Here is a 14088-nt window from a genome sequence, read left to right on the forward strand (position 1 = left end):
TACTATTAAGATTAAAATTAAAGATTATGAGTGCTATGCTTTGTGTGATTTGGGTGCTAGTGTTTCCACAATTCTGAAAACTTTATGTGATGTGTTAGGTTTCCGTGAATTTGATGATTGTTCCTTAAATTTGCATCTTGCAGATTCCACTATTAAGAAATCTATGGGAAGAATTAATGATGTTCTTATTGTTGCAAATAGGAATTATGTGCCCATAGATTTCATTGTTCTTGATATAGATTGCAATCGTACATGTCCTATTATTCTTGGTAGACCTTTCGTTAGAACAATTGGTGAAATTATTGATATGAAAGAAGGAAACATTAGATTTCAATTCCTGTTGAGGAAAGGCATGGAACACTTTCCAAGAAAGAAAAATAAATTGCCTTATGAATCTATTATGAGAGCCACTTATGGATTGCATGCCAAAGATGATATTACATAGATCTATTCGTGTTTTTATGCCTAGCTGGGGGCGTTAAACAATAGCGGTTGTTGGGAGGCAACCCAATTTTATTTTTGTTCTTGCTTTTTAGGTCCTGTTTTGCTTCGAACAAATCATCTAGCCTCTGGTTAGATGTGGTTTTGTGTTTTAATTAGTGTTAGTGCCAAGTAAGACCTTTGGGATAGCTTATGGTAATAGTTGATTTGATCATGCTGAAAAACAGAAACTTTTGCGCCCAGGAGATTAGTTTTAATTGTTTCCAGAAGGATGTTCAAATACTGATTCTGTTTGAAGAGGATTAGTAAACAAATTATCTAGGACTTCCTAATTTGTCAGAATTTCTGGAGTTACATAAGTATTCAAAATACCTACATTGCTACAGATTGTTCTGTTTTTAACAGATTCTGTTTTTCGCGTGTTGTTTGCTTATTTTTGATGCATTTATGGCTAGTATCGGGGTGTTTGAACCATGGAAAAGTTGGAATACTGTAGATATTGCACTAATATAAATAAAGAATGAGTTCACAACATTACCAAAAGTGGTGATTTATTTTCTTATACTAACAAAGCTTACGAGATTTTCTGTTGGAGTTTTGTGTTGTGAAGTTTTCAAGTTTTGGGTAAGGATTTGATGGACTATGGAATAAGGAGTGGCAATAGCCTAAGCTTGGGGATGCCCAAGGCACCCCAAGGTAATATTCAAGGATGTCAGAAAGCCTAAGCTTGGGGATGCCCCGGGAAGGCATCCCCTCTTTCGTCTTCGTCTATCAGTAACTTGAGGCTATATTTTTATTCACGACATGATATGTGTTTTGCTTGGAGTGTCTTGTATGATTTGAGTCTTTGCTTTTTAGTTTTCCACAATCATCCTTGTTGTACACACCTTTTGAGAGAGACACGCATGAATTGTGATTTATTAGAATGCTCTATGTGCTTCCCTTATATCTTTTGAGCTAGGAAAAATTTGCTCTAGTGCTTCACTTATATCTTTTTAGAGCACGATGGTGGTTTTATTTTATAGAAATTGATGAACTCTCATATTTCACTATATTATTTGGAGAGTCCCTAAACAGCATGGTAATTTGCTTTGGTTATAAAATTAGTCCTAATATGATAGGCATCCAAGAGGGATATAATAAAAGCTTTCATATGAAGTGCATTGAATACTATGAGAAGTTTGATTCCTTATGATTGTTTTGAGATATGAAGATGGTGATATTAGAGTCATGCTAGTAAGTAGTTGTGAATTTGAGAAATACTTGTGTTTAAGTTTGTGAGTCCCGTAGCATGCACGTATGGTGAACCGTTATGTGATGAAGTTGGAGCATGATTTATTTTTGTTATTGTCTTCCTTATGAGTGGCGATCGGGGATGAGCGATGGTCTTTTCCTACCAATCTATCCCCCTAGGAGCATGCGCATAGTACTTTTTTGACTGAACACTGTAGGGAAAACCCCCACAGCCTTTTATTGACTTAACAAACATAATTACAATGAATACAAATGCTACCAGGAGTAGCTAAAAAAGGAAAAGGAAAATTTGAAGCTACTATTAAGGGGGAAGAAAGGAGACCCATCTAATCAGGCCTTCCTTGTACCTCACCTTGATTCTATGAGAAAGTAAAAGCATATCATTTACAAAAGCTCCTCTCCACCTATTAAAACTTGGCCTTTCCTTTCGAAAAACCTTTCCATTCCTGATGATCCAGATATTCCAGCAAGCAGTAAAGACCACTTCAGCAAAGAAAGGATGAGGAAAATTCCTCTTAGCATTGAGCACAATCTGACTCATGTCATTCCCAGCTTCCCAATCAATCTGGAGAAAGTTCCAAACCCTCTGACTGAAATTACAATTGAAGAAGAGGTGATCTCTAGTTTCCCTGGTGTGAGTGGGACAAAGCACACAATTAACTCCATCATCTATATGCCAATGCCTTCTTTCCACCATATCCTTGGTGTTGAGCCTATCCATTATTAACATCCAGGCAAAAACCTTGATCTTCATGGTAAAGCAACTCCTCCAAATCCAAGTCAATACAGGATTAAAAGTATGATTAATGCACATAGTACTTTGTTTCGATGACTAATAGTTTTTTGCAATAAGTATGTGAGTTCTTTATGACTAATGTTTAGTCCATGGATTATACGCACTTTCACATTTCCGCCATTGCTAGCCTCTCTAGTACCGCGTAACTTTCGCCGGTACCATAAACCCACCACATATCCTTCCTCAAAACAGCCACCATACCTACCTATTATGGCATTTCCATAGCCATTCTGAGATATATTGCCATGCAACTTTCCACCGTTCCGTTTATTATGACATGCTCCATCATTGTCATATTGCTTTGCATGATCATGTAGTTAACATCGTATTTGTGGCAAAGCCACCATTCAGCATTTTTTATACATGTCACTCTTTATTCATTGCACATCCCGGTACATAGTCGGAGGCATTCACATAGAGTCATATTTTGTTCCAAGTACCGAGTTGTAATTCTTGAGTTGTAAGTAAATAAAAGTGTGATGATCTTCATTATTAGACCATTGTCCCTTGTGAGGAAAGGATGATGGAGACTATGATTCCCCCACAAGTCGGGATGAGACTTTGGACGAAAAATAGAAAAATAAAAGAGGCCAAAAAAAGGAGAGAAGGACTAAATAAAAAAATTGAGAGAAAACGAGAGAAGGGACATGTAGTGATCCGACCTCAGACGGTCAAATCTTTGTGCATAAGTGTCATCCCTGGATCGGTAATGCTAACACACGGTACTCGAGGATTTATAATAGAGTTCAATCACACACTTATTACATCGAATGTCTCAAAAGAGAACTTGTTACAATAATATGGCTGAAGGCCATCTAAATAAGATAACAGCAGAAGCTTCAAAGGTAAATGAGTCCATCAACTCCAACAGCATAGATGAGTGCATGACAACGACCTAGTGCACCTTACTCTTCGTCTGAAAACTCTACAACATAATATGTTGCAGCCTGTGTAGGTCAGCACATGGAATATGCTGGCAAGATAACACTATAGAGCAATGAACAAGTAACATCTATAACTATATGCATATTTGGCTGGTGGAAGCTCTATGGTTATCATTTGCATAATGCTAGTTTTCCCTACAACAAAGGAATATGTTTTATTTAATCTACAAAGTTTGTTGAAACATTGAGAAGGTACCTCCAACTCAATCCCAAAACAATAATTATCAACCCAACAAATTAATTAAGTAGAGTGATGAGATCAAATCAATAATTCAAGAACCAGATACTCAAGATGTCCATAACCGGGGACACGGCTAACCATGATTAGTTTATACACTCTGTAGAGGTTTGCGTACTTTTCCCCATAAGACTCGATCTCCTTCGTTGGATTTCTCACACTGCATGATGTTTGAGAAACGGATGACCGAGACACAGTCTTTCCGAAGAGGTCCCCTTAACCGATAGATAGGCCGATACACCTACAATCCCATACATCTGCTAGGCCATCATGGAAAGGTTTCCCACAACTTAATCAACTATGCCAGATCCCATAATGGCTTGTGGCTGCACATGGAAGTTTCTAGCATGAATAATCTTATGAGCCCTTTGAGTCTACACTACTAGAAAAAGGGCCTTTTTTCCCGGTTCTAGAGGGCCTTTAGTCCCGGTTCTGGAACCGGGACTAAAGGGTCATTACTAAAGGTCCCCCCTTTAGTCCTAGTTCTTATACGAACCGGGACTAAAGGCCCTCCACGTGGCTGCTGGCTGGAGGTCCACCTTTTAGTCCCGGTTGGTAACACCAACCGATACTAAAGGATTTTTTTGAATTTTTTTTAATTTTTTTGAATTTTTTTCTGGATTTTCCAATTTCTGAATTATTTTAACCTCTAATCTCTAATCACCCCTCATCACTGCTCAATTTAATCTCTAATCACCCTTCATCATTCCAAATCATCTAACTTCCCGAACGATCACCCATCCTCCCACTCCCCCAGCCTGAGCACACTTAACTTCCGGGTTCTATTCTCCCTCGTTTCCAAGTCTGCACTTGTTGTTTTCCTGACAATAGTAAGATGTCAATCCTATTAACCCTCAGGAGTTTAGTTTGAGCATGAATTCACACATTTCACTGTTTGAGTTTGAAACTATTGTTCTAAAAAACAATAATTATTTAGTAACACTAATATTTCTTGAATAAGTAATTTGACCATTATTTGACCATAGTTTGACCACATTTTGACCAGATTTGACCAAAATTCAAAAAAACTAAAATAATTATTTAGTAACACTAATATTCTTGAATAATTATTTAGTAACACTAATACTTCTTGAATAAGTATTTTGACCATAGTTTGACAAGATTTAATGAATTTTTTTAAAAAAACTGAAATTTGAGCATAACTTTTTTTCCTTTTGGAATTTGAGGATTCTAAAAATTTGCAAACAGGCCGTAGGCAGTTAAAATTGAATGCGGATTTTTGTGCTGAACATTTTGATATATTATTTGTTTTTTTCTGACATCATATGCAGAAGTTATAGCCGTTTTACATTTTTCCTACACTTTTTGCAAAACATGTCCAAATTTAAGTTTCAAAATTTTCCTAACTAGTAGATGTGGTAACATAACTACATCTCGAAGGATTTAAACTTTTGAAGTTTTTATCATTTTCTTTTGCTTTTTACAAAATTGAAAAGGCGATACACACGGGGGGTAGGATTTGAAAATTGCACCATTAGTACCGGTTCGTGGCACGAACCGGTACTAAAGGTCTCAACCCCATTAGTACCGGTTCGTGGCATGAACCGGGACTAAAGGTCCCATTTGAACCGGGAGTAATGCCTGTACCGTTCCCTCGCCGCTTGAACAGGGACTAATGCTCACATTAGTCCCGGTTCGTAATGCAACCGGTATTAATGCTCTTTTCTAGCCGAACCAAAGCCCCCTTTTCTACTAGTGCTAGGTGGCAAACCATAGGATGATCACACGGGTACTCCGGGATATCCCAGGACAACACTGGATTGCTCCAGGTGTCCGGACAACCTCTAGGTGCTCCAGGGTGCCCCAACCAATCCACCCAGATGTGTATTAAAGTATCCACCTTAAGTTAACCATTAATGATAGCTCTCACATCTGTCATGGATCACTCAAACCAATCCATGTCTACGAGCATAGCATAGCAATATAAGCATAACGTAATAACACCCAGGGTTTGAAATAAAGACAATAGGTTCTACCTCATCAACTAATTCCCAAACACCCACATGTTATCAAGTCCTAACCATGCAATGTTTGAGGATTGAAACTAATGCATAAAAAATTGGTAATAAAGGGGTATGATCAATGTGTTACTTGCCTTGCTAACGATCTGAAAACCCTAGTGACTCATAGTAGCACGCTTCGCACTCCGGAAACTCTATCGTAAAAAAACAATGGCATACATAAGCACTCAAGCATAAGACGCAAGGGTAAAACTCAAGAGAAAAGATGTACACTGAAAGTTCATCTAAAGAGCTTCGATTTGCAAAAAGAATCAATTGCATCGGAGTTATGAAACTCAAACTGCGATCAAAGAACTTTGAATTCAAATCTGGTTGAAACCAAATTTTAATTTGTCAAAATCATGCTCAAGTTGATTATCTAGAAAGAGGGGAACAAGATGAAGATTTTGGCGTTGGTTTCACTGGATTTGGACAAACGAGCAAAAAGTAGCAAGGGTTCCAAGATCAGGGACTAATCTGTGATAAAAGTATTCGCGGATAGGTCCCTGGCCAAAAATAAAATAAAAAGATAAATCTAACGAATAAATGTTCGCTAACAGAACTAAACGAACAAAACCGTTTTGTAACAGAAGTTAACCAGTGAACGTTCGCTAAATAAAGTAAAACTAAAACGAAAAACCGATCTAAAACAAACCCGACAAAACTATAAAAAAAACCACAAAGAAAACCGGTGAACCGGAACGGTTTTTACCGGTTAACGGTCTTGGCCGGCGGCAGCCAACGGTGAACGGCGAGGCGGCGGCGGCGCACGGCAGTGGGCGGTGACGGCACGGCGCACGGCAACCGCGAGCGGCTGCGGCTGCGGGGAGGCGGCGGCGGCGGTGATGAGGAGGAGGGGGGCCGGGGCAGCTTATAAAGGCCGAAGGGGGCTTCTTGCGGGAGGGGCGGCGAAGGGGAGTCCGAGCCGGACTCCCTCGGCGACGGCGACGACGAGGACTCCTCCCGCTCGGGAGCAAGGCGGCGCAGGGCTGCTGGGCCGGCTCGGCTGGGCCTTTGGCCCAGTCGGGCGAGGAAGATTTTTTTAAAATAAATTTCGTCCGAAAGAAAAATCCTAATAAAATATAAAAAAATCTTAAAAATACCAGAAATATTTTTCACCATCCAAACCTAATATTTGGGACAAAATGAACATTTTCTGGCCTAAAAATGCAATTCTCAAAAATGCATATTTTTTCTAATTCAAATAAAATACAAATAAAATAATAATTTGATTTTAAAATTTCTTCTCATTTTATGTTCTCTCATTATTTTTTTTATTTTTGGAAATAATTTGGAGAGGAAAATATTAAAACCAAATTAATCCTTTTTTCAAATTTGAAAAAAAATCAAATATGAAAATTTGTGAAATCTCCAACTCTTTCCTTGGGTCCTTGAGTTGCTTCAAATTTCTAGGATCACAACCAAAAGCAAATAAAATATGATATGCATATGATGACCTATGTATAACATCCAAATTGAAAATTGGGATGTTACGAACCTACCCCCTTCAGATGAATCTCGCCCTCGAGATTCGGGTTGGCTATAAAATAGGTGTGGGTGGTCTTTCCGTAGGTCTTCCTCTCGCTCCCAGGTGGCTTCATCCTCGGTATGGTGGCTCCACTGAACTTTGCAAAACTTGATAACCTTGCTGCGTGTAACTCGGCTGGCAAACTCGAGAATCTTGATGGGTTTCTCCTTGTAGGTTAGATCACTCTCCAACTGAATTGCTTCCAGGGGCACTGTATCTCTCAAAGGAATATCGGCCATCTGAACATGGCCCTTCTTCAACTGGGAAACGTGAAACACATCATGAACTCCTGACAATCCTTCGGGTAACTCCAACTTGTAGGCCACTTCTCCCATACGCTCCAAAACTTGGTATGGTCCTACAAATCTCGGGGCTAACTTCCCCTTAACTCCAAATTGTTTAACACCTCGCAGTGGTGATACATGAAGATATGCTCTGTCTCCAATCTCGTAGACTACCTCCTTGCATTTTGTATGGGCATAACTCTTCTGCCTGGACTGAGCTACCTTCAGTCTATCTCGAATCAACTTAACCTTCTCTTCAGACTCTTCGATCAAATCTGGTCCAAACAACTAACGGTTTCCTACTTCATCCCACGTTAGCGGTGTCCTGCACCTTCTACCATACAAAGCTTCTAAAGGTGCCATCTTCAAACTAGCCTGATAACTGTTGTTGTATGAGAACTCTGTGTAAGGCAAATTATCATCCCAACTAGATCCATAATCTAGCGCACAAGCTCTTAACATGTCCTCCAGAATCTGATTGACTCTCTCGGTCTATCCATCTGTTTGTGGATGAAAGGCTATACTGAACTCTAGCCTGGTACCCAAAGTCTGGTGCAGCTGATTCCAAAACTTCGAGGTAAACTGTGTTCCTCTATCTGATATGATGGTCCTCGGAAGTCCATGCAGACATACGATCCTGGTCATATATATCATGGCCAACTTCGCGCTCGTATAAGTGGTTTTCACGGGGATAAAGTGAGCCACTTTGGTCAAGCGATCAACTACTACCCAGATAGAATCATATCCTGATTGTGTCCTGGGTAACCCGATGATGAAATCCATGCCAAGCTTGCCCCACTTCCATTCGGGTATCGGCATAACTCTTCTGCCTGAGATTCAACTCCTTCTGCGTGAAAACATATTTCAAACTCTTGTGATCCGTTTACACATCACAACGATTTCCAATAAGAAAATGTCTCTAGGTCTTGAGCGCATGCACTACGGCTGCTAGCTCCAAATCATGTGTGGCATAATTCAACTCATGAGGTCGAAGCTGCCGTGAGGCATATGAAACAACTCTTTGGTCCTGCATAAGTACTCCTCCAAGTCCCAAGCGAGAAGTGTCGCAATAAACTTGGAAACCCTTGCGTATATCCGGAAGAATTAGCACTGGGGTTGTAACCAAACGTTTCTTCAATTCCTGAAAACTGGCCTCACATTCCTCGGTCCATTTAAATTTGCTGTCCTTCTTCAACAACTCCGTCATGGGTTTCACAATTTTGGAAAAAGTCTCAATGAATCTCCTATAATATCCCGCGAGTCCCAGAAAACTGCGGATCTCTCCAACTGAGGTGGGTGCCAACCACTCAGTGATAGACTGAACCTTGGTAGTATCTACTGCTATACGCTCTCCCGATATAACATGTCCAAGAAATCCAACTTCCTTCAACCAAAACTCACATTTGCTGAACTTGGCGTATAGCTGATGTTCTCTGAGCTTCTCGAAAACTAATCGCAAATGTTCCTTGTGCTCCTCTTCATTCTTTGAGTACACCAATATGTCTTCAATGAACACCACAACAGACTTATCCAAGAACTCCATGAACACCTTATTCATCATACCCATAAAATAGACAGGGGTGTCAGTCAATCCAAAAGACATGACCGTATACTCATATAGCCCATACCTTGTGGTAAAAGCTGTCTTAGGTATATCCTGTTCTCGGATCTTCAACTGGTGGTTTCTTGATCGAAGATCGATCTTGGAGAATACTTTGGCTCCCTGTAGTTGGTCAAAGAAATCGTTGATCATCGGTAGTGGGTACTTGTTCTTGATCGTCAATTCATTCAAAGCCCGATAATCAACAACCAGTCTCAAAGATCCATCCTTCTTCTCAACTAAGAGCACTGGGGCTCCCCACGGTGATGAACTTGGTCGAATATAACCTTTCTCCAATAACTCCTTAACCTGCTTCTTAACTTCCTCTAGATCATTTACGGGCATCCGATACGGTCTCTTCGATATTAGTTTGGTGCCTGGCAACAGCTCTATTAAAAATTCTATGTCTCAATCTGGTGGCATGCCTGGTAATTCCTCTGGAAATACATTCGGGTAATCCTTCACTATGGGCACTTCTTCCTGAACAACTCCCGAGAGTGAATTTACTTGAGTCCTCCTTGGCGCATGTCGGGACACATACATGATCCGTTTACCCTCTGGGGTGGTGAGTAGAATTGACTTACTAGCATAATCGATATTTCCTCCATACATCGATAGCCAATCCATGCCTAGTATCACATCCAATCCTTGTGACTCCAAAATTGTTAGGTCTCAGGGGAAAACATGCCTACCTATGGTCAATGGCATCTGAAAACATCCACTGCTTGCCATATACTCCGCTCATAGCGAGCTTACTAACATAGGTGTCTTAAGAACTTTGGTGGGCAACTTATACTTATCCACAATTCCCCTTAATATGTATGAATGTGATGCACCAGTATCAAAAAGAACAGTAGCAGTAAATGACTTAATCAAAAACTTACTGATAACTGCTTCTGGCTGTTCTTCAACTTCCTCCACGTTAACGTGGTTCATCTGTCCTCTGGTGAAAGGGTTGGGCATCTTCCCAGAACTCCCATTGTCATTTCCATTCTTTTCTTCAGGACACTCGGTGGCGTACTGTCCAGTCTTCCCGCACTTGAAACAAGTAATGTGACTTAGATCCTTCTTGGCGGGTGTAGTGGGGTTGTAATGATTTTAACTGTTGTTTCCTCCATTCCCATTACTATTCTTAGGGCCACTGTGGTTATGTGAGCTTCCTACATTGTGGGTATGGCCTCCATGGTTATGATGGGTATGTCCTCCCGAGTTCGGGGTAAAACGAGGCTTTTGCTGAGCTCCAGAATTGTACTTCCCATGTCCATACTTCCTTTTGAGGCTCTCTATCTACTGCTGCTTGCCTTCCATCATAAGCGCCCTATCTACCAACTCCTGGTAGTTAGTGAATGTTGCCACCATCAACTGCATACTCAGCTCATCATTCAGCCCTTCCATAAACTTCTCCTGCTTTGCGGCATCTGTGGCCACATCATCTGGGGCATAGCGGGCTAACTTGCTGAACTCATCCACGTACTGCCCCACAGTACGATTTCCCTGGTGTAAGTTGCGAAACTCACGCTTCTTCATGCTCATAGCTCCAGTTGAGACATGGGTTGTGCGGAAAGCTTACTGAAACTGATCCCAAGTGACAATTGCTATGGGGAAAGTGACGGTGTAATTCTCCCACCATGAGGCTGCGGGTCCATCCAGTTGATGTGCGGCAAAGCGCACCTTCTCAGTATCTGTGCAACCTGCGGTGGTCAGCTCCCTTCCAATCCTGCGGAGCCAGTCATCAGCAACAATCAACTCGGTGCTACTGGAAAACACCGATGGATTCAACCTCAGAAAATGGGCTAAGTTGTCAACTGGAGGCAGTGGCGGTGGGTTGTTGTTGTTGTTGTTGTTGCCTTGGTTCTGGACTAGCAACTGCATCAAGGCATTCTATTGTTGGATCAACTGATTGAGTTCCGGTGGGAAGACAAATCCGGGGTCACGTCTCGGAGGCATCTGATAGGTTTAGAGGGGTGAGAATAGAATGGAGTGAGGCCTAAGGAGAAATTCACTACCCATATGCACATGATACAAACACATTCAATTTACATCACTTAAATCAAACAAGGGCATACAATCGATCTAACTACCGTTACAAAATACTCGGACTATTACTATATACATGGGGGAATACTATTGATAATTTGGTGGTCGACTAGAAATTTTGATTGGAGGTAGACTCCGTGATATCTGCTCCAGCTTCGTCTTCATAATCATCATCGCTATCGGGGTCGGAGTCGGTGTCGTTGATGATGATGTAGTCTTTGGGGTGGTTGTCCTCCCTTGGCGCAGGATATCCCATGAATATTCCTAGCTTCTTCTTCAGGTCTTCATTCTTCTCCAGTAGTACTGCAATCTCCTCTTCGTATCCATCGCGTGTAGACTTGAGTTCCTCTTCTAGCACCATGTTCCTGGTCATCAACTTCTTCATGTCGATCATGTTGGCGCACATCTGGTTCTCCTGACGATGGATGTGTTGGTTTAACTACTGGATGTAGGCTGCAATGGATTTATCCCTCCAGGTGCAAATCATCTCCCATTGCTCATCTCGGCGTCCACATATCTGGTAGATGGTGTCCTTAAGATCCTTGTGGTATACCTCGTCGATGAGTCCCATGGCGATGTGGGCTGTCATGTTCTTTCCTAGACTCCAGGTTGGCGCATCAAAGGAAAACTCTATGGGCTCAGTAACTTGCGTGAATGTCCTTCCTGGAACATATTCTCAAATTGTCCAGCGCTCTTCTTCAGGTAGAGTGGCGGTGTAGGTCCCTGTGAAGCTGGGTATTCCGATGTACAGGTATCTAGTGGCTTCCTTCAAGTGTCGTCCAAAAGGGGTGTCTTCATCCGGTTGAGCAAACTTGTTCCTTGGGTCCGCCATCTATAGAGTAGAAAATGGAGAAGAGTCAGAAATGAGTAGAGAAGAGTGTCCTATGGATTATCTTAGTGGTCGCGTCCTACAGTCAGTGTGTGCTCTCATACCATCTTGTAGCGATTCGACCTCAGACGGTCAAATCTCTATGCATAAGTGTCATCCCTAGATCGGTAGTGCTGACACACACAGTAATCGAGGATTTATAACAGAGTTCAATCACACACTTATTACATCGAATGTCTCAAAAGAGAACTTGATACAATAATATGGCTGAAGGCCATCTAAATAAGATAACAGCGGAAGCTTCGAAGGTAAATGAGTCCATCAACTCCAATGGCATAGCTGAGTGCATGACAACGACCTAGCGCACCTTACTCTTTGTCTGAAAACTCTGCAACATAGTACGTTGCAGCCTATGTAGGTCAGCACATGAAATATGCTAGCAAGATAACACTATAGAGCAATGAACAAGTAACAACTATAACTATATGCATATTTGGCTGGTGGAGGCTCTATGGTTATCATTTGCATAAAGCTAGTTTTTCCCTACAACAAAGGAATATATTTTATTTAATCTACAAAGTTTTTTGAAATATTGAGAAGGTTCCTCCAACTCAATCCCAAAATAATAATTATCAACCCAACAAATTAATTAAGTAGAGTGATGAGATCAAATCAATAACTCAAGAACTAGATACTCAAGATGTCCATAACTGGGGACACGGCTAACCGTGATTAGTTTATACACTCTGCAGAGGTATGCGCACTTTCCCCCCACAAGATTCGATCTCCTCCGTTGGATTTCTTGCACTACATGATGTTTGAGAAACGGATGACCGAGACATAGTCTTCCCGAAGAGGTCCCCTTAATCGATAGATAGGCCGGTAGACCTACAATCCCCTACATCTGCTAGCCCACCATGGAAATGTTTCCCACAACTTACTCAACTATGCCAGAGCCCATAATGGCTTGTGACTGCACACGAAAGTTTCTAGCATGAATAAACTTATGATCCCTTTGAGTCTGGGTGGCAAACCATAGGATGATTACACGGTTACTCCAGGATATCCCATGACAACACTGCATTGCTCCAGGTGTCCGGACAACCTCTGGGTGCTCCAGGGTGCCCCAACCAATCCACCCAGATGTGTATTAAAGTATCCACCTTAAGTTAACCATTAATGATAACTCTCACATCTGTCATGGATCACTCAAACCAATCTACGTCTAGGAGCATAGCATAACAATATAAGCATAACGTAGTAACACCCAGGGTTTGAAATAAAGACAATAGGTTCTACCTCATCAACTAATTCCCAAACACCCACATGTTATCAAGTCCTAACCATGCAATGTTTGAGGATTGAAACTAATGCATAAAAATGGGTAATAAAGGGGTATGATCAAAGTGTTACTTGCCTTGCTGATGATCTGAAAACCCAAGTGAGTCGTAGTAGCACGCTTCGCACTTCGAAAACTCTACCGTAAACAAAAAATATCATACATAAGCACTCAAGCACAATATGCAAGGGTAAAACTCAAGAGAAAAGATCTAAACTGAAAGTTCAACTAAAGAGCTTCGATTTGCAAAAAGAATCAATTGCATCGGAGTTACGAAACTCAAACTACGATCAAGAGAAGTTCGAATTCAAATCTGCTTGAAAACAAATTTTAAGTTGTCAAAATCATGTTCAAGTTGATTATTTGGAAAGAGGGGAAGAAGATGAAGATTTTGGCGTTGGTTTCACTAGATTTGGACAAACGAGCAAAAAGTAGCGAGGGTTTGAAGATCAGGGACTAATCTGTGATAAGAGTATTCGCGGATAGGTCCCTGGCCAAAAATAAAATAAAAAGAAAAATCTAACGAACGAACGTTCGCTAACAGAACTAAATGACTGAAAACCGTTCGTTAACAGAAGTTAACCGGTGAACGTTCGCTAAATAAACTAAAACTAAAATGAAAAACCGATCTAAAACAAAACCAGAAAAACCGCAAACAAAACCGGCGAACCGAAACGGTTTTTACCGGTTCACTGTCTCGGTCGGCGTCGGTCAACGGCGAACGGCGAGGCGGCGGCAGCGGGCGGCGACGGCGCGACGCACGACAGCGGCGGCGGC

The sequence above is a fragment of the Triticum dicoccoides genome, chromosome 5A, assembly GCF_002162155.2.
Source record: "Triticum dicoccoides isolate Atlit2015 ecotype Zavitan chromosome 5A, WEW_v2.0, whole genome shotgun sequence".
In the NCBI taxonomy this organism is placed as follows: domain Eukaryota; kingdom Viridiplantae; phylum Streptophyta; class Magnoliopsida; order Poales; family Poaceae; genus Triticum; species Triticum dicoccoides.